This window comes from Pleurodeles waltl, chromosome 2_2 (genome assembly GCF_031143425.1).
Source record: "Pleurodeles waltl isolate 20211129_DDA chromosome 2_2, aPleWal1.hap1.20221129, whole genome shotgun sequence".
Lineage (NCBI taxonomy): Eukaryota > Metazoa > Chordata > Amphibia > Caudata > Salamandridae > Pleurodeles > Pleurodeles waltl.
Window position 1 is genome coordinate 922,342,514 of NC_090439.1, and position 25,657 is coordinate 922,368,170.

A 25,657-nucleotide genomic window follows, 5' to 3' on the forward strand; every position below is an offset into this window, starting at 1 on the left:
CTCTCCAGTTTCTCTAAATCATAAGCAGCTCCAGCTGATGCATCTCCAGACTGAGACATGATGAAAAGTCAACAGAAGTGCAAAGTTCCAAAGGCAGAAAACAAGTTCCCAATGAAGTTCAAAAGTCAATCAAGGATTAACACAAAATGGAAGCAGGGAAAAATCCAAAAAAGAGAAAAAGCAACAAATTCACAGACAAGTAGTATGTGGTCAGGCAGTGGTCTGCATTGAAAACAGTTATGTACACGTAATCACTGTATGTCATGTAGAAATACAAGTCAAATCCCAACCGCTGATCACCAATGTTAGAAACAGCGTATTTGGTTAGCAGTCAGGTTACCCCCTTTCCAAGCAAGGATCCTCACTCTAGTAAGGGTAAAGGAGAATCACCCTCAGTTAACACCCGCTCACCCCTTTGGTAGTTTGGCACAAGCAGGCAGGCTTATCTTCAGAGTCTAGGTGTAAAGTATTTGTAGCAACACACACAGTAACTCAGAGAAAACACTACAAAATGACACAACACATTTAGAAAAATAGGAAATATTTATCTAAACAAAACAAGACCAAAATGACAATAATCCACCAAACACAAGTCAAGTTATGAATTAAAAAAGCAAGAAAGAGTCTTAAATCCTTGAGAAATCAGTAAAAACACTGCTAGAGTTTAAAGGTAACTGGGTAGCGTCAAAATAACACGCACAGGCGAGTGTGCGTTGGAAAAGGCTAGCGATGCGTCAATTTCTCACCCACAGACAAGACCGTCAGTCCTTTCTCCTCCTTTGGTCACGTCGGCGTGTGTCGTTTCTTCTCTCCGCAGGAGAGCGATGCGTTGTTTTTCCACACCCAGCAATGTGGCGTCAAAAATCCGTCCGCACGGTATCAGGAAAAACACACTGTGTGGGTTGCCATGTTATCAGCCTCCATCAGCAGGAGTTGAGCGTCGTTTCTCCAGCTGTGTGCACCGATCTTCCAGCTGCGATGCAGGTGGAGCATCGATTTCAGCCACGAAGCCGGCGGCGCGTCGTTTCTCAGACGCGTCTCGGATGATGCGTCAAAATTTTTCCCACATGGTGGGCTGTGCATGCATTTTCAGTCTTGGTCTACCACCTTTACCTTTCAAGGCCCCAGGAACTGGATAGGGCACCACTTGGCAGGGCAGGAGCCTCAGCAGACAGTCCAGGTGCTGGCTAGAGAAATCTTTGATGGCACACAGACTTCCACAACAGGAGGCAAGCTCAGGACAAGCCCTTGGAGATTTCTTCACATACAGGACTGCACAACACAGTCCAGTTTTTGTCCCCTTGCACAGGCAGAAACAGCAACTGCAGGATAGCTCCCCAAGTCACAGTCACTTGCAGGGCAGCAGTTCTCCTCAGCTCTTCACCAGGCAGAGGTTCCTCTTAATATCCAGAGTGATCTAATTTTCAGGGGTTTGGGTGCTATTCTTATTCCCATTTTGGTCTTTGAAGAAGGCCTTCTTCAAAAGAAAATCTCTGTTGTTTGTGAAATCCTACCTTGCCCAGGCCAGGCCCCAGACACACAACAGGGGGTTGGAGACTGCATTGTGTGAGGGCAGGCACAGTCCTTTCAGGTGTAAGTGACCACCCCTCCCCTCTCTCCTAGCACAGGTGGCTCATCGGGATATGCAGGCTACACCCCAGCTCCCTTCGTGTCACTGTCTAGAGAGAGGTGCAAACAGCCCAACTGTCAAACTAACCCAGAGGGGAATCCACAAACAGGTAGAGTCAGAATGGTTTAAACAAGAAAGTGCCCACTTTCTAAAAGTGGCATTTTCAAACACACAATCTCAAAACCAACTTTACTAAAAGATGTATGTTTAAATTGTGAGCTCAGAGACGCCAAACTCCACATGTTCATCTGCTCCCAAATGGAATCCATACTTTATTCATATTTAAAGATAGCCCCCATGTTACCTTATGAGACAGATAGGCCTTGCAACAGTGAAAAACGAATTTAGAAGTATTTCCCTGCCAGGACATATCAAATACATTAGTATATGTCCTACCTTAAACATACACTGCACCCTGCCCATGGGGCTACCTAGGGCCTACCTTAGGGGTGTCTTACACGTAAGAAAAGGGAAGGTTTAGGTCTGGAAAGTGGGCACACGTGACAAGTCGAATTGGCAGTTAAAATCTGCACACACACAGACACTGCAGTGGCAGGTATGAGCCATGTTTACAGGGCATCTAATGTGGATGGTACAACCAGTGCTGCAGGCCCACTAGTAGCATTTGATTTACAGGCCCTGGGCACCTCTAGTGCACTGTACTAGGGACTTACCAGTAAATCAAATATGCCAATCATGGAAATCCAATTGCACATACCTATTACATAGGAGCACTTGCTCTTTAGCACTGGACAGCATCGGTAAAGTGCCCAGAGTAACAAAAAGAGCAAAAACAAAGTCCAGCACACATCAACAACCTGGGAAACAGAGGCAAATAGTTAGGGGAGACCACGCCAAAGATGCCAAGTCTAAAAGTGTGATTTTGATTGGGGTGTGGTGGATTGGAGTGGGGTGCTATGAACTGGGGTGGATGGCAATAAGGTGTGGTGATTGGATTGGATTGGGGTGGGATGATTGGAGTGGGGCAGATTGGACTGGAGTGGACTGGAATGGGGTAGAATGGAGTGGGGTGATCAGATTGGGGTGTATCAGATTGGGCTGGGGTGGAGTGGAGTGGGCTGATGACACTGAGTGAGTCGACAGTGGCCACTCGGCTAACGCTTTGATAACATTTTTATTTTTGTACAGTCTTAATCTTTTAAACTTTGTATCGTTTTTATTCTGCCAAAGCTTTTTGTGCGATATTTAGCATGTATAGTTAGAGTATTTTATGTAGCTTTACCAACCAGTTAGAGGACACGCTTTTAATCACTCTTCATCTTGTAGGCTATTTCCTTTTGTTCCCCCCTTCTGGCCTGTGTTCAGTGGCCCCGGGGGCAGGGTTTACTGGTGCATGGCTTCAGATTGGTCTCAGTGTCAATTGGGAATACTCTAGTGGGTTTCTGCTCACGGAGGGTGACATTTTTCCTCCATCCAAATAGCATGCCGATAGCCACCATTTTATTTATTCAGCGATCTAGTTGCTGCTCATCACACTCACCGGCCTATATTTAGCCCCTATGCGGGCAACGTGCAGCTGATGACACTGAGTAGGTCGACAGTGGCCACTTGTCTAACGCTTTATTAACAATTTTTTTTGTGTACAGTCATAATTTTTTTAACTTTGTATAATTTTTATTCTGCCAAAGCTTTTTGTGCGATATTCAGCATTTATAGTTAGAGTATTTTATGTAGCTTTACCAGCCAGTTAGAGGAGTGCTTTTAATCACTCTTTAACTTATAGGCTATTTGCTTTTGTTCCTCCCTCCTGGCCCGTGTTCAGTGGCCTCGGGCCAGGGTTTACTGGGGCACGGCTTCAGATTGGTCTCTGTGTCTACTGGCCTAGTGGGTTTCTGCTCGCGGAGGGTGCCATTTTTCCTCCGTCCGAATAGCACACTATTAGCCACCATTTTATTTATTCAGCAGTCTAGTTGCTGCTCACCACATTCACCGGCCTATATTTAGCCCCGATGCAGGCAACGCACAGCAGACGCGCACAGCAGGTGCGCCATTGGGCCTGGTGTCTGGCCCCCCTGTCCTTCAGGAGAAGAAAGTAATTTCATACTCTTCTGACCTCCTTCATGCTCTGAGGCCAGCCTCCCTGAGCACTTGTACCCATAGTCTTTACCCCACAATTTTTATGGGACTTGCACAGACTGCCTCTGGTCCCCTGGGCCATTATGGAATAACGATGATCCTTTGATCCAGTATGGAAACAAATGCACCTTCCTCCTAGCAAATTGTCGCTCCCTGGCAGCGCATAAATTGGATATACATCTACTCTTCGATGAGCTCTCGCCTACCGTCCTTTTTCTTACAGAGACCTGGCTTCACGAGGGCTATGTACCTGATATTGCTCTGGCCTTACCTCATGGCTATTTGATAAATAGGCTGGTTAGAGTGTCCGCCAGAGGTGGGGGCATTGTATTTATCTACAGAGACAATTTAAAGGTTAACTCACATCCTATGCAATTAGCAGGCTGTGAAAGTATGTACTTCTCTATCACTTTGAATCCTCTATTCTCCTTCTCAGGTGTTCTGGTTTATCGTCCCCCGAGTCCCCCTTAGAACTTCCTACATTCCCTCTCAGATCACATTGCTGAGCTTACATGCACTAAACCCAGCTTCACGTTGCTGGGTGACTTTAACATTCATGCTGAGGATATAAACAATTCCTCTGCCAGATCTTTACTTATGGATCTGGATGCTCTAGACCTAGTGTAATTGATCAAGGTCCCCACGCACATGAAGAGTCATACCATTGACTTAGTTTTTTCAAATATCAAGGATTTGATTTCCTCTCCTCCCATTCCTCTGGCCTGGCCTGACCACTTTCTGATAACCCTCAATTTTGCAATTCCAATTTCCATAATATAGCTCTTCCCTTCCGACGCTGGCATAATCTCCCAGCCAACGCCTGGATTAACACCTTGGAGAGGCTGAAACCTTCCACCAAGGACAGGACAATGGACATGTTAGAATCTTTTAATAGCTGGATTACTACTAGCTTAGATGTGCTATTACCCTGTTCTACTAAAGCCAGAGGATGTTGCAGGAAAGGCGCTCCCTGGTTTTCCCCCATCTTCAACATCTCAAAAGAGAATGAAGGAAATGGGAAAGAAGATGGCAAAAATCCTATGATGATTCTTTAAAACAAGGATATAGAAGAGCCATCAGGTCCTACCACGCAGAAATTAAAGATGCCCAATCTACCTATTATGCAGCTAAAATCGAGCTGGCATCAAACTCCCCTAAGGAGATCTTTCAGATTTTTAAGGAAATTACCCAGCTGCAACAGAACTCGGATCTTATAGAGGCTTCCCAAGAACATAGCAACAATCTTGCAATGTTCTTTCAACAAAAAGTCCTAGACATCTATTCTACTCGACCTACTGCTGCTGTTCAGTGCTCGGAGGTGATGGGACAGGAGTCTCTGTGTCCGCCACCTTTTTGGAATTTCTTCCTACATCTGAAGACTCTGTGTTGAAATCTCTTACTACTCTTAAGTCAGGTTCCCCTCTCGATCCAGCTCCTCCTTCTGTGTTAGCACTAGGTGCTTCAGTTACTGTACCCTTTATTACTAAGCTTTTGAACTCCTCAGTGTCATTGAGCACAGTACCTGAACAATGGAAACATGCCATTGTTAAACCTCTTCTGAAAAAACCTAACTTAGACGATGCCCTGCCTAGTAATTATAGACCTATATCTCTGCTGCCTGCTCTTTCCAAAATAATTGAAAGACATATCAACGGCCAACTATCCCACTTTTTAGAAGACAAGAATATCCTTCACTCTACCCAGATGGGTTTTAGACCCCGTCATTGTACAGAGTCAGCATTGATCACAGTCACAGAAGAGGCTAGAAGGTGCATGGATCAGGGCCTGGTAACAGCAAACATTCTTCTTGATCTTAGTGCTGCATTTGATACGGTGGACCCCAACATATTACTTGGAAGAATAGGAAAGATCAGAATTTCTGGTGCTGCCCTAGACTGGATCACATCCTTCATGAAGAGAAGATCGTGTGAGGTCTTGGACAGGTTTTATTTCTCCTACCCAGTCAAGAATTGCTGTGGAGTGACTCAGGGGTCCCCTCTTAGCCCCACCTTATTTAGCATTTATAAGTTACCTCTTGCAGAAGTTGACAAGCGATTTGGGCTTTCCTTAGTGTCATATGCGGACGGCACACAGCTGGTGGTATCACTATCTACAAATTCCAATGCAAACGGCCCATCACTTGCCACATGCATTCAAGCTGTGGCAACATGGATGTCCCTAATTAGGCTGAAACTCAACAATAATAAGGCTGAGGTGATGATACTTGGACATCACTCACAGCCGAGATTCAATCCTACCATCTTGGGAGAACTGGGCAATCTTCTGCCCCCTAAAGAATTCATTAAGAGCCTGGGAGTCTGGCTTGATCCTCAGCTCACTATGGCTCACCAGGTGAACAAGGTCTCTGCAACCGCTTTTGGTTTGCTCAGGCTTCTGAGGAAAGCTTTTAGAATCTTCCCTTTTGTTGCCAAAAGACTCATTATACAGGCCATGATTAGCTCATGCCTGGAATATGGCAATGCTCTGTGCATTGGATCCCCCAAATTTGTGATTAAGAAGTTGCAGGTAGTGCAGAATGCCTCAGCATGTCTGCTTTTAAACATACCTAGGCATGAATCAGTGAAATCAGCAATTTCCTCTCTCCACTGGCTTCGCGTAACACATCAGATAGAATTGAAGATCCTGTGTTATATTCACAGAGCCCTGCACAATAGAGGTCCATCTTTGCTTAGGACACTAGCTTCTTTGATGCACTTTCTAGACATCTTAGATCCGCTTCTGCCTCCCTAGCCATGGTCCCCAGAGTAAAGAAGACTAGATGGGGTTGAAGCTTTCTGATGTATCAGGGAGAAAGGCTATGGAACTCACTACCACTAAGTCTGCACCTTAATAGCCAAGAATGATCATTCTGGAAGGCTCTTAAAACTTGGCTGTTTAAAACATAATTTCTCTGTCGGCTCTAAGGTGGTCATTACAACCTCGGCGGTCTTTTAACAAGACCGCCGAGGGACCGCCGTGCGGTAGACCGCCAGTAGTGGCGGTTTGCCGCTCTGCGTATTATGACCGCTGGTTGCCCTCCATCGTTTTTCCGATGGAGAGCCACCAACAGCCATACTTGCGGGCGGCGGGGAAGTGGAGGTTGCTCCACCTCCACTGCCACGCCAACAGAACACCGCCCAGCTAATCATGTCCTGTGATTCTGCGCGGCGGTGTTCTGTTGGCGGTGTGGTGTCGGCGGAGCTGCCCCCATGGCACCCGTCCCCTCCCGGCGGATCGACAGGACAGGTAAGTCGATCGTCCGTTAGGGGAGGGAGGTGGGGGGGTGTTGTGTGTTGTGTGGGTGCATGGGGGTGTGCGTCTGTGTATGTATGGGGGGTGTGAGTGCTTGTATGCTTGCGGGGTGTTGCGTGTTTTGGGAATGAGTGCGTGTATGTCTGTAGGTATGTCTGTGTGGATGTGTGTGTGAATGTGTGAATGTGGGTGTATGTGTCTGACTGTGTGTGTGGATGTTGGCATGTATGTCGGTGTGTGTGCGTGTATGTGTGTTGGTGGTGCCTGCGTGCGTGTCGGGTGTGTATGTGTAAGGTAATGTCGGGGGTCGGTGTGACGAGGGGGGCCCTGCCACCTTTGGGGGGTGGCAGGGGTGGTGGGGGGTGTGGGGGAGGGAGTCGGGGTGGGGTGGAGGGTGGGGGAGACCCCTATCATGGATTTCATGGCGGTTCCTACCGCTGGAGATCCACGGCAGTAAGCCGGGTCAAAATACCGGTGGCGGTATTGTCATGGCTGCCAGGCTGGAGACCCAGGTCTCCAGCCCAGCGGTCGTCTCTGCCCTTGCGGGCGGAACGGAGAAGCGGCGGATGACCATGGCGGTAACCGCCATAGTCATAATACTCAAAAAAAGACTGCCAGCCTGTTGGCGGTCTTACCGCCGCTTTAACACCGTCCGCCAGGGTTGTAATGACCCCCTAAGTGTCTTGCTATCAGCGCCTGGAGGCCTTTGGGTAGCCATGCACTCTATAAATTGCCATAACATAAAATAACATAACATTGGCATGAGGTGGATTGGATTGAGTGAGGTGGATAGGATTGAGTGGGGTGGATTAGGGTGGTATTGTGTGGGATTGTATTAAGTCTGGTGGATTGAATTGGGGTGGACTGGATAGGGGTGGGATGGATTGGATGGGGGTGAGATGGATTGGATTGACTGGGGTGGATTAGACAGGAGTGGATTGGATTGGACTGGGTTGGACTGGACTGTGGTGGATTGCATTGACGTGAGGTGGATTGGATGGGGTGGGGAGGATTGGATTGAAGTGGGTGGTTTGGACTGGAGTAGGTTGGATTGGATTGGGGTGGACTGGAATGGGGTGGACTGGAGTGGGGTGATCGGATTGGGGTGTATCAGATTTTGGTGGGGTGGAGAGGAGTGGATTGGAGTGAGGTGGATTGGAGTGGGGGATTGGATTGAGTAGGGTGGCTTGGAATGAGTGGGGTGGATTGGAGTAAGGTGGGTTGATTGGATTGGGGTGGACTGGATAGGGGTGGGTTAGAATGGATTGGGGTGATATAGATTTGATTGTGGTGATGTGAATTGGATTGGGATGGATTGGATTGAGGTGATTCGGAGTGGGTTGGGGTAGATTGGAGTGGGGTGAAGTGGATTAGAGTGGAGCAGATTTTGGTGGTTGGACTACGTTGGGGTGGATTTGATTTGATTGTGTTGGCTTGGATTGTATTGGGTTGGACTGAACTGGATTGGTGAGGGGTAGATTGGATTGGTGTGGAGCGGATTGGATTGGGGTGGGGTGGGGTGGACTAATGTGGACCAAATTGGACTGAAGTGGGGTGGATTAAAGGGGATTGTACTGGAGTGGGATGGACTGGGGTGGTGTGAGTAGATTGGATTGGATTGAGGTGGATTGGGTAGCAGTGGACTTGATCGGAGTGGGGTGGATTGGTCTGGAGTGGGTAGGGTTGGATTGGAGTAGGGTGGCCTGGATTTGGGTTGGTGGGGTGGAATGGAATGGGTTGGATTAGACTGGAGTGGAGTGGTGTGGATTGGAATTAAGTGGATTGGGGTGGGGTAGATTGGATTGGGGTGAGGTGTATTGGATTGGAGTGGGGAAGATTGCACTAGGCTGGATTGGATTGATGTGGGATGGACTGGATTGGTGTGGGGTGGACTGGATTGTAGTAGGCTGAGGAGGAATGGGTTGGGGTGAGGTGGATTGAAGTGGATTGTTTCAGATTGGAGTGGTGCATGGTGGAGTGGTGAAGGTTGGATTGGATTGGAGTGGGGCAAACTGCTTTGGATTGAAGTGGGCAGATTGGAGTGGAGCAGATCGTTTTGGAATGAAGTGGGCAGATTGGAGTGGAGCAGGTCGTTTTGGATTTGAGTGGAGCAGATTGGAGTGGGGTAGATTGGAGTAGGGCAGATTGAACTAAACTGGAGTTGGGCAGATTAGAGTAAGGCAGATTGTTTTGGGTTGGAATGAAGCATATTGGGGTGGGGTGGATTGTATTGGGGTGGGGCTGATATGGATTGGGGTGGGTTGGATTGGGGTGGTGGGCTTGGAGTGGGGTGGATTGGACTGGAGAAGGCTGGATTAATGTGGACTGGATTGCACCGAAGTGGTGTGGATTCAAGTGGATTGTATTGGAGTGGGATGAATTGGGTGGGGTGGGTGGATTGGAATGAGGTGGATTAGAATGAGGTGGGTTTGATTGGAATAGGGTGGGTTGGATTGGGTGGGATGGATAGGAGTGGGGTGGACTGGATTGGATTAGAGTGGGTTGGATCGGACTGGGGTGGTGTTCATTGGACTGTAGTGGATTGGATTGGGGTGAGGTGTTTTGGATTGGAGTGGGGTAGATTGGACTGGACCGGATTGGATTGGTGTAGGGTGTACTGGATTGGTGTGGGGTGGACTGGATTGTAGTGGGGTGAGGTGGATTGGATTGGAGTGAGGTGAGGTGGATTAGACTGGGATGAGACAGGATGGAGTAAGGCGTGTTGGAGTGGGGCAGGTTAGAGTATGGCAGGTTGGATTGGGGCGGGTTGTTTTACATTAGGGTGGGACAGATTTGAGTAGGACAGATTAGAATAGATTGGAGTGTAGCAGGGTGTTTTGGATTGAAGTGGGGTAAGTTGTTTTTGATTGAAGTGAGGCAGATTGTTTTTGATTGGAGTGTGGCAGACTGGAGTAGGGGAAGATTGATTTTTATTGGATAGGGCTGATTGATTTGGATTGGAATGGGCAGATTGGAGTGGAGCAGACTGGATTGGGACAGATTGTTATGGTTGGAGTCAGGCAGACTGTTATAGGGTGGATTGGAGTGGCGTGGATTAGATAGGAGCGGGGTGGTTTGGGTTGGTCAGTGGGTTGGATGGGAATGAAGTTTATTGAATGGGAGTGGGATGAATTGGGGTGGAGTGTGGTGGACCGAATTGAGGTGAGGTGGATTGGATTGGAGTGGGGTGTATTGTTTTGGATTGGAGAGGTGCAGATTGCAGTGCGTTGAATTTGAGTGGGACAGACTTTGTTGGATTGGAGTGGGGCCGATTGTTTTGGACTAAAGTGGGGCAGAATGGAGTGAGGTTGACTGGAGCGGGGCAGACTGTTTTGGATTAGAGTGAGGCAGATTGTTTTGGATTGCAGTTGTGCAGATTGTTTTGGACTGGAGTGGAGCAGATTGCAGTGGGGCAGATTGTTTTAGATTTGGGCAGATTGGAGTGGAGCAGATTGTTTTGGATTGGAGTGGGGCAGATTGTTTTGGATTGGAGTGAGGTAGACTAGGGTGGGGCATATTGTTTAGCTTTGGAGTGTGGCATATTGTTTTGGATTGGAGTGGAACAGATTGGAGTGGGGCAGATTATTTTGGACTGGAGAGGGGCAGATTGTTTAGGAGTGGTGCAGATTGTTTTTGATTAGAGTGGGCGGAATCCAGAGTGAGAAAGATTAGACTGGGGTGAGTTGGGAGGATTGGAGTGGGGCGAGTTGGAGTGGATTGGGGAGAGTGGTTTGGAGTGGATTGGGGTGGATTGAAGTGGGGCAGATTGGGATGGGGTGGATTGGGATGTACTGCATGATTATGTGTTAAAGCATAATTTCAGAAATTACACATAAAAAAGAAACAATATTGCTTTGCAATATTTCAAATAAGTTAATTGACCTCTCCTGAGAAAAGCACCCATAAGCAAAAACAAAAGAAATCGTGAGTGGAAGGTAAGAAAAGACAACTTGGCAAAATAAAAGAAAATTAGTTTTAAAAAATAAAACTTTGCAATTTTGTTTTCCTGCTTGGCACATTTTTGCCAGCCACAAGCCTTCTGTTTGCAGGGCACTAGAAGTTACAAGGAGCAAAATAGTTCCTCAATCACGTCGGGAGCAGAGGTGACGGGCACTAATTAAATTGAATCAATCAGTTCTTGGTTCCTGCTCCACACAGAGGAATGGAAATAATGCCAGGCCTGCCTTGATGAATTATGAGTCTGTAAAGAAGAGTGCCACGCGAACCAACAATTTGTGAGCGACAGACAGGCTCAAGCCCTTTACTGTAGGGGCTCTGTGCTGAAAACCTTCAAATAACCATTATGATAATGGAGAACCTTCCAAGCCAGCAGCTGGAAAATACCTTATGCAAATTCTTTGTGTTTTTGACAGAGCTGGCCCATGCTCCACTAGCACCCTGGGCATAAAGAAATGTATCACCCTCACTCATGCTGGGGGCTAAAATGAGACAACAGCCCCTTTTCACAAGTCAGTCCTCAGCTGGCTACATCAAGGCAGCGACTTGTCAATGAACACACATCTCCAGACTCCCCCATGAATCACCCACAACTTAACTCCGTCAGACTGGTTTCAACTTTTTTTGGGGGGAGGGGTGCCAGGGTGCCCATGCTAAAGGCTGGTCCTTGTTTTTTAAGTTGATCAACTTGCTACCTCTTTATTTACGCCCACAAGAGTGATCGGCACAAGCGGTTTGATCAAAGCAAAAGAACAAGTAATCTTCTGAGGCTGTTGACGGGCCTTGGAAGGTAAAGGGGGAGCAAGAAGTTCTAGGAAAGCTTCAACTTAATCTCCTTTACAACAGAATAAACTGGCACTGTGCTCCTTGGCTTCTAGTAAATGGATGTCTTCTGGAGCACCAGCAGTTAAATCAGTTGCGAAACTAAATCTTAAGGGGACACCCTGCAAAAGTACATGAAAGGCCTCCCCCTCCCCACCACACCACTTACTACTTTTGCTTAGGGGGCCCACTGGAGCTCATCCTCCCCCCCCACACACACCTTGGGGGCTCCAAGGGCTTACACCACTGAGTTAAATGAGGCTGAGTTTAACAATAGTGCTGGCAACATAGTTCAAACAATAGGGGAAAACAAAGTCGATTGGACAGGCATGCAAAATAAGTGGTTGTACTTTAATTAAGAGTGATAAATATAGAACACAAGCACCCACAAACAAATATCGGTTGCCATCGCAAATCTTAAAGAGTCTTGAGATTGAGGCAGAATCTGTTCTAGGCAGATCATGTAAATGTTTGCCACTTGAGAAGCATCTAGACCCCCTCTCAAAAATTACAAAGTTAACGGCCTAAAAAATTAGGAATACTAAGAGAGTGTAGAATGGAAAGATTTATTGATAAACAAAAAATGGACACAAGATGTTATATGAATAAACCATTTTTTTATTTCTAAAAATTTAGCAAGCTTAATTAAAAGAAATATGTGGTTGGAAGTAATGTACTCGAGAACAGATGAATCTGAAAAGTTGTGGCAAAAGTTAAAACAAATCAAAATCTAATGGCATTTGCTGACTGCAAATTCAGATGACCCCCACCTTAAACACATTAATCATAAATCTGTAACATTTTGCACCCCTAATAGCTTTTAGGTGAGAATTTACCACCTACCTCAACAATGAGTTGGACAGATCAGCCACTCGTTTAACTATTAATACCACAAGAACACAACATTATTTATCAAGTTTTATGCAGAGTTCAGGGTTCAGCGATGTTCATAAAGAGCAGGTGGGTACTCAGAGGGGCTATACATTCCACTCCAAGGTCAACCGGGCACTTTATCCCATATAATACATGGTCATTCCAAGACCTTTCCCACAAACCACTTAAAACCTTGGTGTATAGCTCTTTCATATCAAAGAGCAAGCATAATGCAAAGACAAAGACTTAAAATAAAACCACTGGTGCAAAATTAGACACATCAAAAACATGTTAGATATTTGTGACAAACCAATATTAGAAACTATTGAATGCATGTCAGTTTAAAAAAAAACACTGAAGTAGCTCAGAATGTGTAGAAACATGCAGAAGGATTCTAGCTTTTCTCTATTTAATGAATGCAAAACATAAACATATTTCTCTGCATGTTGTAAGCTATTAAAAAAGAGCAGAAGAAAGAATAGCAACATTCCATTTTCATTGTTTGCTTCAATTTTGCTCCGTGACTTGACCTGCCTTACAGCTCCTCAGCTGGGTCTAGCAGCAGGCATTGTGACACCAGAACCCGACCGTAATAACTTATCATAGTCCAGTTCTGGTGTCTTTTCATTATAATTGGTGACTAGGTGCATCACAAGTCGCTGATTATAAAGAAATCAGACTGCCATTTATACTGAGATTACTGACTCCCATGTATTATAGAGACACTAGTAAACTAGCAAATTATTGTTGGTCCTGGCCTTTTCTGCTGGTTCATCCCCAAACCTTTTGCCTTTACCCTTCTGTTTTCTGAGCCCGTTTTTGTTGGCTTTTATGATTGTGCATTTACCACTTCGAATAAGTGATAAAGTACTTGTACTATCTCCTTTAAAAATGTTAAAATTGTCCTGGACCCATATTGACATATTTAATTTACTTATAAATACCTAGTAAAGTGGTATTCCATTAACCAAGGGCCTATACATTAAATACTACTAGTGGGCCTGCAGCACTTATTGTGCCATATACTTAAGTAACCCTATGAACATGTCACAGGCCTGCCTTAGCAGCCTGGGTATGTAGTTTTAAACTGTCATTTCCACCTGGCAAGATAAACATCTTTTAAGATAATCGCTTGGTAGTGAAATACTCTTACATTCTTTTTTAACTACTACTAGCCTCCTCTACTGTAGGATAACATTGGGTTAACATATCACATTTGTGATAACTTTCAATTGGGAGCAGATAGGAATCTCATGGTTGGTGTCTTTGATAATTAAAATCCTCTTTATTAGTAAAGTGTGGTTTTAAATTACTATATTGAACATGCCACTTTTAGAATGTTGTCACTTCCTGCCCTAATGATTTTGTGCTTGCAGCCAGTTCCTGGGTCACATTATTGGGTATAGCTGGCAGTTAGAATGTGTTTATTCTTCCCTCCCAGACAGCCACACAATAGAAGGAATAGGTGTGCCTGGATTGGCCATCAAATGGCAAAACAGAGAGGTAATGGATCTGAGTATAGCCCCACTTGCAACTAAATAGGGTGTGCCCTGCCTTCACACAAAGGACTTCTCACAACTGCATTGTTCATGCAGCCAGTTTGGAGCCAGGGACAGGGGGGGCAAGAAACACAAAGGATTTCAAAGGGAATACTCCCGAAACGTCTCCTACTTCAAAACAAGCACAGGTATAACAATAGGACCCTCAGACTCACTCCTTAGTGCATCTCTGAAGGTGTAAAAGACTCAGAAGAATTGCTGTGCTGCTCAGCCTAAAGGGCTGCTACTCTCTTGTCCTGCTGCCCTGCTGCCCTACTGCTTGAGTGAAGGACTAGATCTCCAACTTGAATCCAGGACCACCACAGTGACTCCAATGGCTAGTTGGCTGGCCTCCTGACTACAACCCCAGGGACAGAAGGCTTCAACCACCTTGAATCCAGCACTTGGACTCTGCTTTGAGTATTGCCCCCCAAGAAGTGCCACCTCAGTTCTGTACCCTTGGAAGTGGGCCTGAAGGTGCTTTACCAGCTCAGCTGTAGTCCCCGCAGAACTGACACAGTGCAGCGCACAGTCGCACAAAATTCCATATCAGAACCTTTATGCAATGCATCTCTGAGGCAGGATTTAATATTGCAGCTCACTACAACATTTTAACCATTCGCATAGCAAGCACCTCATTGATGGTATTCACAATGCCTGCAGCTCCTTCTGAATCAGCTGTTCCGCAAGCATCTTAAATGTAGGACTTTGCAAATCCCTTATCTGTGGCATCCTCAACCATGATGCAGGATCTCATATAGCAGCCACACAGCTTCCCCGAGCTCCCCCTGGGGGACACATCTCCACACCAGGACCTTGCATTGCCTCGGCTGCTCGAAGCATCATCAAGCGAGTTCTATTTACAACCAGATTTTAAGGGACTCTTCTCCACCAGGCCTACCTGATTCCCTGTATCTGGTCCAGGGTCTGTTGTGGACGACCTGAGCTTCGAAGGAGGAGTTCGCATCAGAAGCACCTCATCAACTGCATCCTTGAAGATGATGCAGGATCTCACATTGCAGCCTTACAGCTTCCTGGAATCACGCCTGCATGACACAACTCGACACCAGGACATCACATAGCCTCAGCTGTGTAACTCTTCCAGGATTTAAGGTATCCTTTTTCAATGAGCCTACCTAGGTCTCTTCATCCAGCCCACGCTCCAATGTTGTCAGCCGGAACCTGTTACTTTCCCCTGGTCTGGTGTGACTAGATACCACAAATGGTGATTTGTGCTTCTAGGCACTATTTTCGCTTACATCTTTAAAACTGCATATCTTCGGTTGTACTGATTGGATTTTTGTAGTTTTGGTCCAAATAATTTATTCAGCTTTCACTCAAGTTTTCTAAATTGGTGTGGGAGTTTTCTTGTGTGTTGTTTTCACTTTATTACTGTTTGAAGTGCTGTATAAATACTTTACACATTGCTTCTAAGTTAAGCCTGAATTCTTTTGGACAAGCTACTGTTAGCGCGTGTGTCCTCAATAAGTAAACTTAGAAGGGGACGTGAATAGGTCGATGAACCTTTTGACTCGCAATTAAGATGTTCTTACCATAGCTCCAGTACATAATCAATAACCAATACTCAATATCAATAATCAACAACAATCAATAACAGTAATAAACAATGGAGTCAGTAATTGTATCACACATTGACCTTTCAGTCATGAATAACCAAGCCTATCAATAAAAGTTAGAATATTTATTTCCCTATAACAACAATGCTAATGTCATGTAGATTAATCTAAAAATTAAATGAAACATATACAGAAAGAATACTGGCTGTCCAAAGTGGCGGAAAAAACGTAATCTAATCAAAGCTTGAACTACAACACATTCTAAGGTTACAGTGCAAATTAATAGTAAGGCCAACAGTGTCAAAGTGATTATGTACATTCGAATTCAGCAGAGAAATTCATCAATCATCTTTCCCTATTAGCATTTTGTTAGTGAGGATCCTTAACTAACACCAGATTAGCATCAGCATGTTGGGCTTCATGCGAAATAATTTAGTAGCACAAATTTGGAAACATCTAACTATGGCTCTTACCAAAACAGTGCAGTGGGTACCTTAGAAAGGAAAAACAAATACACATGATAGTCAACAGTTTAATTCATAATATCTGTCCTCAATGTGGATCAGCAAGCAGAGTCAGTCTTCGTCCTCAGGACATCAGTTGATCAGCAAGGCATTAGGATTTAGCATCAAAGTTCAGAAAACACAGTAAAGTTAAGCAGGTCTCCAGTCAAGACGCATAAGGAAATATTGATTTTTCAGCCAGCAAGAAAATGGGCAATGAATCTGTCTTCTCTCAGTGCAGTGTCATTAAATTAAAACTAGTAAAACTATTTCCCAAATCCCCAATGGTCAGTTAATCGCATGTTCACACATTGTCCAATAAAACTAAAATTCCAAACCTATGAATTATACTATTACTCCGTTCACATGTCATTGAGTGGTTGTCCTGTAAGGTCCTCATCCTCCGGCTTGTCAGGTAACAATATTGTTGCAGCTTCCACTCCAGTCAGTATCTCCATTGTTCTTCTCCTGAGAAAGTCAGTCTCACACATATTCCACACAAAATGTTACATTAGCAAGAACAGCATTTTCTAGCAGTCGGTTCTCATGAGAAACGTCCATTGTGAACACATTTAAACAATGCAAAATGGAAAATCACAGCTTAACTCTCCAGGACAGCCATTTATTAAATGTTAAGAAATACAGGTTTGACATGAGGCCTGGCAACCAAGCCAAGACCTTCACTAATTTAAGGCCTACAATTAATAAAGCTAGAACATAATGTATAACCCTTAATATGACATATTCCTATATTAGTCAAACATATATTCAACATTTCACAACATTAATCCCACTAATAAGTACACTTTGTGAATATTGGCGGGTATTCTTCGTAATCACATTTTCAAATGCGTGCCTTATTTTCTACGTTATTATATTTTTATACAAATCACTTATTCAGAATACATGAACACTCGTTCATAATTTTTATTAATATACCTACGCTAGTAATCCCTCCTCTGATGACTAAATGTGTCATCACACTAACTACCACCCACAAATTTTTGCATCAGCTAAAATTCTGTCAATTCAATCCCTTCATACTTTTGTTTCCTTTTTGAATTTTCCCTATACAATTTTCCCCTTTTCTTTTCTTTCCTCCTCCGATTATTATTTGACCTTTCAAATGTAATTATTTTGCATTATTTACACAATCCCCATATTCCAATTAGACAAACCACAATAATAAATATCCCTTGCAGTAATTTCAATAGTATCCCATTCCAAATGTTGCTGAGCCAATTTCCCACTGAAGCAAATCCTTTGTCAATCTTTTCCCAAACACCAGGTTATTTAAATTCTTTCAAATCATCACTTTCATTAGTTAGATTAGTAATTAAGCCTCTAATTTCTCTCCTGTTATCAGGAATATACGAACATCAATGCCCAGAATTAATCATTCTACAGACTCCACCATCCTTCGCTAAAAGAATGTCTAAAGCAAGACGATTCTGAAGTCATAGCTCTATCAGCAGCTAACTCAGTATCTATCAGGAGTATGGCGCCTGAAAAATTTGCCAGCATGTTATCCACAATAGTAGACAACTTTCAAATCTTTATCGAATTCAAAATGACTCCCACTAAAGGAATCACTGCTCCAAATATATCTCCCACTATACCAGAAGAGGACTCCCTCCTCTCTCTCATATGATATAATTCAGTAATTTTTGGAAACTTCTTCAAATCATCCATTTGATAAATCATTGGGAAAACTATCCTCAAATAACATGTCCCATACCATGCTCTTGGAAGATGGTAATAAGCATTAAGACCACAGATATAATAAATTCCAGGAATCGCCGGGTCCTGTCCATTCAACATAAACGTCCATTCACTGTGAAACAAAAACACATGCTTACATTCACTTGTTCCCACACACAAAGTGTCAGTGTGTGATTTAGGCCTATATATACAAAGTTTCCCTATGTGCTGTGCATCTAAAGCTAATTTCCCCTGCGTTTTAATTGCACTATAAGCACAATCATTCCTGTAAGTCCTGTTCCCAAAGCCTTTTTCTAACTTCTCCTTCAATGTCTTTCACCTGTCATCTGTGTGATCTAAGAAGCTTTTCCCTAAAGGTGTAAGCAAGCATGTCAGATTATTTCATGTGCATAAGCTGTGCCAAACGGCAATGTAGGTTTAAAGAAACCTCTAACTATTACTGTGTCATTATCCTTAGATATTTGACACAAATACCTAATTATAGGAACAAACGAGAACACCATGGGGGTCATTACAACATTGGCGGTAAAAGATGCTTACCGCCGTGCAGAAGACCGCCAATACACCGCCGCGGCAAACCGCCACAGCTATTATGACCCACATCTCGGAATCCGCCACCCACACAAGTCCGCCACACCAAATGTCAGTGATAAACTGGCGATAACAAATCCTCCACCGTCACGCCAACAGAAACACGCCCAAGCTATTACGACCCACGAATCCATGCGGCGGTCTTTCAACCGCGGTATTCCATTGGAGGTACACACCGCTGCGCTCAAAATACAGACACATCTCCAAAACACCGCCACATTGGACAATTCAAAATACACACACCTGATACACATACAAACACCACTCCCACACACCCAATACAATATAAAACACACACCCACATCACCCACAAACCCCTACGACCAAAAAATAGAGACAAAGGCGACAGAGAGAGCACAGCAATAGACAACCCCACCACACAGAGGCACACAACACCATCACCCACACAACATCCACGCACAAAACACCACACACCTCTACACATCACCACACTCATCACCACATACACCACCCCAAACATCACCTACACCACCCCATGGCACGCCAAAGACACCCCAGGTTTTCAGAGGAGGAGCTCAGGGTCATGGTGGAGGAAATCATACGGGTAGAGCCACAGCTATTTGGCTCACAGGTGCAGCACACCTCTATAGCTAGGAAGATGGAGCTATGGTGAAGAATAGTCGACAGGGTCAACGCAGTGGGACAGCACCCAAGAAATCGGGAGGACATCAGGAAGAGGTTGAACGACCTACGGTGGAAGGTGCGTTCCGTGGTCTCCAGGCACAACATTGCAGTACAGCGGACTGGCGGCGGACCCCCACCTCCTCCCCCACAACTAACAACATGGGAGGAGCAAGTCTTGACCATTATGCATCCAGAGGGCCTCGGAGGAGTCGGTGGAGGAATGGACACTGGTAAGTCAAATCTTAACTATCATATCCCCCACCCTACCTGCATGCTATCACACACCCCCACCCTCACCCCCTCCCCTATCACTCAAACTCCTCAATAATGTACTAATAACACAAACCACACATCCCAACACCAAGCCCTTCATGCAACAACAAAGCATGGACACCCATCACTAAAGCATGCCCACTGCACATACCCATAACACCCCCTAACCATCATCACACAAGCCCCCACACAGGAATGCTAGCACTGGGGTACACGCTCACCCACCCATTGCACACCATGAGACACACACATGCAATAATCATGCTTTTATACCCCTGCAGGACCCTACCAAACGTCACCAGACAGGAGGGTCCCGACATCTCTACCCCACCCATAGAAGAGTCCCACAGTGATGACAGCAGGTCTGGCCAACTGGATCCAGATGACCAGCCCGGACCATGGTGGGCCTCGGGACAGTCGGTTCCCCTCGCACAGGCACAGCCCAACTCTGACCTTCCACCCTCTGGTAACACCAGCACAGCACCCACCCAGCGGGCCCATACCTCCGTACCCAGGACATGTCAATCAGCTGTGTGTCCACCACTAAAGGGAACCCAGGATAACCCACCACCCCACAGGAACACAGGGGAACTGGGAGGGCTGCTGTGTAACAGGGGGCGGACAGGCCTAGGGAACCCACTCTCCACAAGGCCCTCTCCTCCATCATGGGAGCATACCACCAATCCCACGAGACGATGGCAACGGTCCTGGCCAAGTTTCAGGAGACCCAGCGCATGCAGGACGAACTGTATTTGGGGTTCAGAGAGGAGCTCAGAACCATCAGCTCTGCCCTGGGCACCATCGTAGAGGTGCTGAAGGACATACAGAAGACCATGAGGGACACCGTGGCACTCCAAGGGGCCCCTGACACTAGCCTGGACGATGAACTGCCCACCACCTCCGCCGGCGCTAGTGGACAGGACGCCCCGCCACAGGACCACCACACCAGCACCCCACCCCCTGCAGACGGAGAACCACCCCGCAAGCGGTCCCTGAGATCCAGGAACAGGACAGAGCAAGATGGCAAGACCCCCGCCAGGAAATTAGACCACCCTGATTGTCATCCCACTGTCCCACTTTGTTACCCTGTCCAGATTGGAACTGTTCCAGCTCCACTTCCCATGCCCATATGGGCAGTGCACCTGTGAGACTAATAGACTGGACTATGCCATGGACATTCCTCCACCATCACCCATCACCATTTTGCCACCCCCTCCAATAATTAGCACTTCAATAAACACCCTTGAACCACAAAACAATCTGGAGTCAGTCTGTGATTATGAAAATGTGTATTAACTATGACAATGGCAAAATCCGTTCGAAAATGTAATGTCAACATACCTATGTCACACATCACAAGTCCATGAAGGATGCAAGCAGATGACACACGTTGGTAACCACACCTGTGAACCGTAATGGAAATGTACCACTCAGTTAGCAAACACTGCTTCAAATTGACCGACAGGATAGAGGTAGAAGTGTGAAAGTAAATGTAATAGTAAAAAAAATGTATCTCACCTGTGTGTAACTGGAAATATTGCTGTATGACAGAGTCCATGTTATCAATGTCTTCTTCCTCTGCTTCCTCCTCATCACTGTCCACAGGCTCCACAGCTGGCACAACACCGTCATCTGGACCATCCTCCTGCAGAAAAGGCACCTGGCGTCGCAAAGCAAGATTGTGAAGCATTGAGCAGGGAATGATGATCTGGCACACCTTCCTTGGTGAGTAGAATAGGGAACCACCTGTCATATGGAGGCACCTGAACCTGGCCTTCAGGATGCCGAAGGTGCGTTCGATCACCCTCCTAGTCCGCCCATGGGCCTCATTGTAGCATTCCTCTGCCCTGGTCCTGGGATTCCTCACTGGGGTCAATAGCCATGACAGGTTGGGGTAACCAGAGTCCCCTAATAGCCACACACGGTGCCTCTGGAGTTGACTTATCACATAAGGGATGCTGCTATTCCGCAGGATGTAGGCGTCATGCACTGAGCCAGGGAACATAGCATTTACCAGCGAGATGTACTGGTCTGCCAAACATACCATCTGTACATTCATCGAATGATAACTCTTCTGGTTCCTGTACACCTGTTCACTCCTGTGGGGAGGGACCAAAGTTACATGGGTCTCATCAATGGCACCTATGATGTTAGGGATATGTCCCAGGGCATAGAAGTCACCTTTAACTGTAGCCAAATCCTTCACCTGAGGGAAAACGATGTAGCTCCTCACGTGTTTCAGCAGGGCAGACAACACTCTGGACAACCCGTTGGAAAACATAGGCTGGGACATCCCTGATACCATGGCCACTGTTGTTTGAAATGACCCACTTGCTAGGAAATGGAGCACTGATAGCACCTGCACTTGAGGGGGGATTCCTGTGGGATGGCGGATTGGTGACATAAGGTCTGGCTCCAACTGGGTACACAGTTCCTGGATAGTGGCACGGTCAAACCTGTAGGTGATGATTAAATGTCGCTCCTCCATTGTCAACATGTTCACCAGCGGTCGGTAAACCGGATGATTCCGCCATCTCCTCACATGTCCCAGCTGACGGTGCCTAGGAAGGACAACAGCGACCACATAGTCAAGCAACTCAAAGGTATGTACCCACAGCTACACAGTAGGTATGTGTGACGCAGTTGTAAATGAAGCCATGTGGGCCCCTGAAATGGCGGCTGCCTGACCTCTAAAGTGGGACAATGGGATGTGAGGTAACTGCGCTGGTGTTGTACACCGTCGCGGTAGGCGGTCGAAGACCGCGGCGCAATGCTGCATTGGTTAACATTGGACCCTATGGGTCCCAGGAGTCAATGACGAAGTGCGCCGGCGGTGATGATACGCACCGCCGCGGACGTCACCGCCACAGACGTGACCGCCATTTTCTATCTGTTCAATCACTCGATACCTGATCTTCGACAGGAGAGGACCTACACTGCAAGTGCTGCTGTGACCTCGGTCTGGAAGAGACAATGGCACGTGCGTCTGGGGAAAGGGCCCCTGCCTTCACTGCACAGGAGTTGGAGAAGCTCGTGGACTGGGTCCTCCCCCAGTACACGCTACTCTACGGTCCTCCAGGCCAACAGGTGAGTACATAGGGTGCAAGTTGAATGGGCTATGCCTGGGTGGAGAGGGCTGGATTTAAGTAGCAAGGGGGCAGAGTTATGCGAGCATGAAGGAGTGTGAATGCATGCGCCACATGGCAAGGGCAGGGATGTGGGCCACTCACTACGATGGTGCAGTTGGTAATGACTTCTCTTCTTTCCCTGTACATGTCATGTAGGTCAGCGCCAACCAGAAGAAGGATATTTGGCGTGCCATCGCCAAGGACGTCCGGACCCTGGGGGTCCACCAGAGATGGAGCACCCACTGCTGTAAAAGATGGGAGGACATTCGCCGCTGGAGCAAGAAGACGGCGGAGGCTCAGCTGGGGATGGCCTCCCAATGTGGGAGGGGTGCCCATGACCCCCCTGATGTTCCGAATTCTGGCGGTGGCTGAGTTGGATGGGCGCATGAGGGCATCACAGCAGACACAAGGGGGTGAGTACACTCACATTCTCATGACTTTGCGTGCAGTGGAGGGGTCTGGGTGGGGGAGGAGGGCTGTGGGTTTCCCTAGGCCAGGTTGAGTTCCGTAGGCTAGGCCCCTCCGTAATGCAGGCCATGTGCCACTCCACCCCACCTCTGTAGAGTGCCAAGTACAGGTATACATGCCCCTGTGTCATCTATGTGTGCAGATGTGGACCATAGCCATGTAGGCCATATCCCAGGAACTGCATCTGTAGAGCCCAAGAGTGCGGCGTAGTGCAGGGGGCTGCTGTGTCTGTATTGTCTGCCAACGGTAGCGGAAAGCCATGCACTCAACCTGTCTTTCTTCTGTTTCCCCACCCCTTTTTGTGCTCTCCCTGGTCTTTTGTGTGTCAGCATCATCAGGAGGAGGTACAGGGGCACCGGAGCACGAGGGGACTGCGTCCCACATGGCCATGGAGGGCCACACCACGGACTCCGAATACACCAGTGGGACGGAGGGTGAGGGGAGCACCACAGTGGTCAGCGGATCAGCAAACAGCGACACAGACTCGTCCTCCAATGGGAGCTCCCTTGTGGTGGCGTGGCACCATCTGTGCCCCCCACTTCTACAGGTACAGCCGCCACCCCCCCTACCAGCACCACCCTCCCAGCAGCCACTCAGCCTTCGCCCCGTGAAAGCTCATCCAGGAGGGTGGGCATCACCTTCGCCCTAGGCACCTCAGCCCCTGCCCCTGTCACCCCTGCTGCCCTCAGTGAGGAGGCCATTGACCTCCTCAGGTCACTCACTGTTGGGCAGTCTACCATTGTGAATGCCATCCAGGGTGTAGAGAGGGAGTTGCAACACACTAATGCATTCCTGGAGGGCATTCATTCTGGTCAGGCTGCCCATCATCGAACCCTGCAATCTCTGGCCTTAGCACTGATGGCAGCCATTGTCCCTGTGTCTAGCCTCTCCCCTCCAACTTCCTCCACCCAGGCCCAATCCCCTGTACCTCAGCCTATCCCAAGCACACCATCAGACCAGCCTGCACACACGTCAACACACAAGGCCAGCTCAGGCAAACATAGGCACCACACATCCCAAAGGCACTCACACAAGCATCACCCTACAGACACAGCAACATCCACTGCCTCCACTGTGTCCCCCTCCTCGTCATCTCCTTCCTCCCTCCCAGTGTTGTCTACACTCTCACCTGCATGCACTACCATTACAGCCAGTAGGACTCGTACCAGAACACCCAGCACCACACCCCGCTCACCTGAACTCACCACCCCCACTACCATTTACACGTCCCCTGTGTCCTCTCCCAGTGTGTCTGTGACGCCCCCTCCCAAAGTACACAAACGCGGGCACACACACCCAACATCCATCCACCTCACGACAGCCTCCAGAACATGCACCTGCACCCAAAGCATCAAAAGTTACACCTCCTACAACCACCTCCTCTTCCTCCACTCCCAGACCCCCTCCAGCTACCCATCCCAGTGTTCATCAGAAACTTTTCCTGAGCAACCTTGACCTCTGTCCCATCACCCCCCCTCCAATTCATGGGTCCCGTAGTAGCACCTCAGCCAAAAAGATTCCGGTACCAGTGGTGCCTGTTAGAGGTATGTGGAGTGCACCGGGCACCAGGGCAGCCAGTGTGACACGGAGCCAAAGCACTGCCAGTCCACCCCCTGTGAAGCACCAGAAGTTGGACAGTGCCCGACGGGAGAGGGGGAAGACACCTGCCGGCAAAGCCGCCCACAAGGGTCCCGGGGGGAGTGTTGAGTCAGCTGTGACTCCTCCCAAGGTGGGGAAGGGGCATAAGAAGTCTCGAAAGTCTGGGAAGAGCAGCACGGCGGAGAAGTCCACCATCCTCCCCACTGCCAAAGACACCACCGCCAGCCCCATCGTCACTGGTCAGGAGACCACCGCCGGAGTCAGTGCCCAGGAGGGCAGCACAATCGTCACTGGTCAGGAGACCACTGCCAGAGTCAGTGCCCAGGAGGGCAGCACAATCGACACTGGTCAGGAGACCACCGCCGGAGTCAGTGCCCATGAGGGCAGCACTATCGTCACTGGTCAGGAGACCACCGCCAGAGTCAGTGGCGAGGAGGGCCACGCCAGCCATAGCCCCACTGGGCAATGAGGGACCGCCATGCCGCTGCACAGGTCAGAGAAAGCAAAGTCAAGCACCGCTGAACAGGGCAAGCACCGCTGAACAGGGCAAAGACTGCCATGGCAAGCACCGCTGCACAGGGCAAGCACCGCTGAACAGGGCAAAGACCGCCATGGACAGCACCGCTGAACAGGGCAAAGACCGCCATGGACAGCACCTCTGATCAAGGCAAGCACAGCTGAACAAGGCAAAGACCGCCATGGAAAGCACTGCTGAACAGGGCAAGCACCGCCAACTCAAGCATCGTTTGCCCATGAGCGGCAGCGGCAGTGACGGAACTGGGACAGTCACGGGGAGCGTGATGCACTCTGGGCACCAGTCCCCCTCCAGAACCAGTGGAGACTGTTATCCACTTGTGAGACTGTGGCTTTGCACTCCCCAGGATGGTACAGTGGGCAAACCACCCACTGCAAAGACTTGTGAGACTGTGGCTTTGCACTCCCCAGGATGGTACAGTGGGCAAACCACCCACTGAAAAGACTT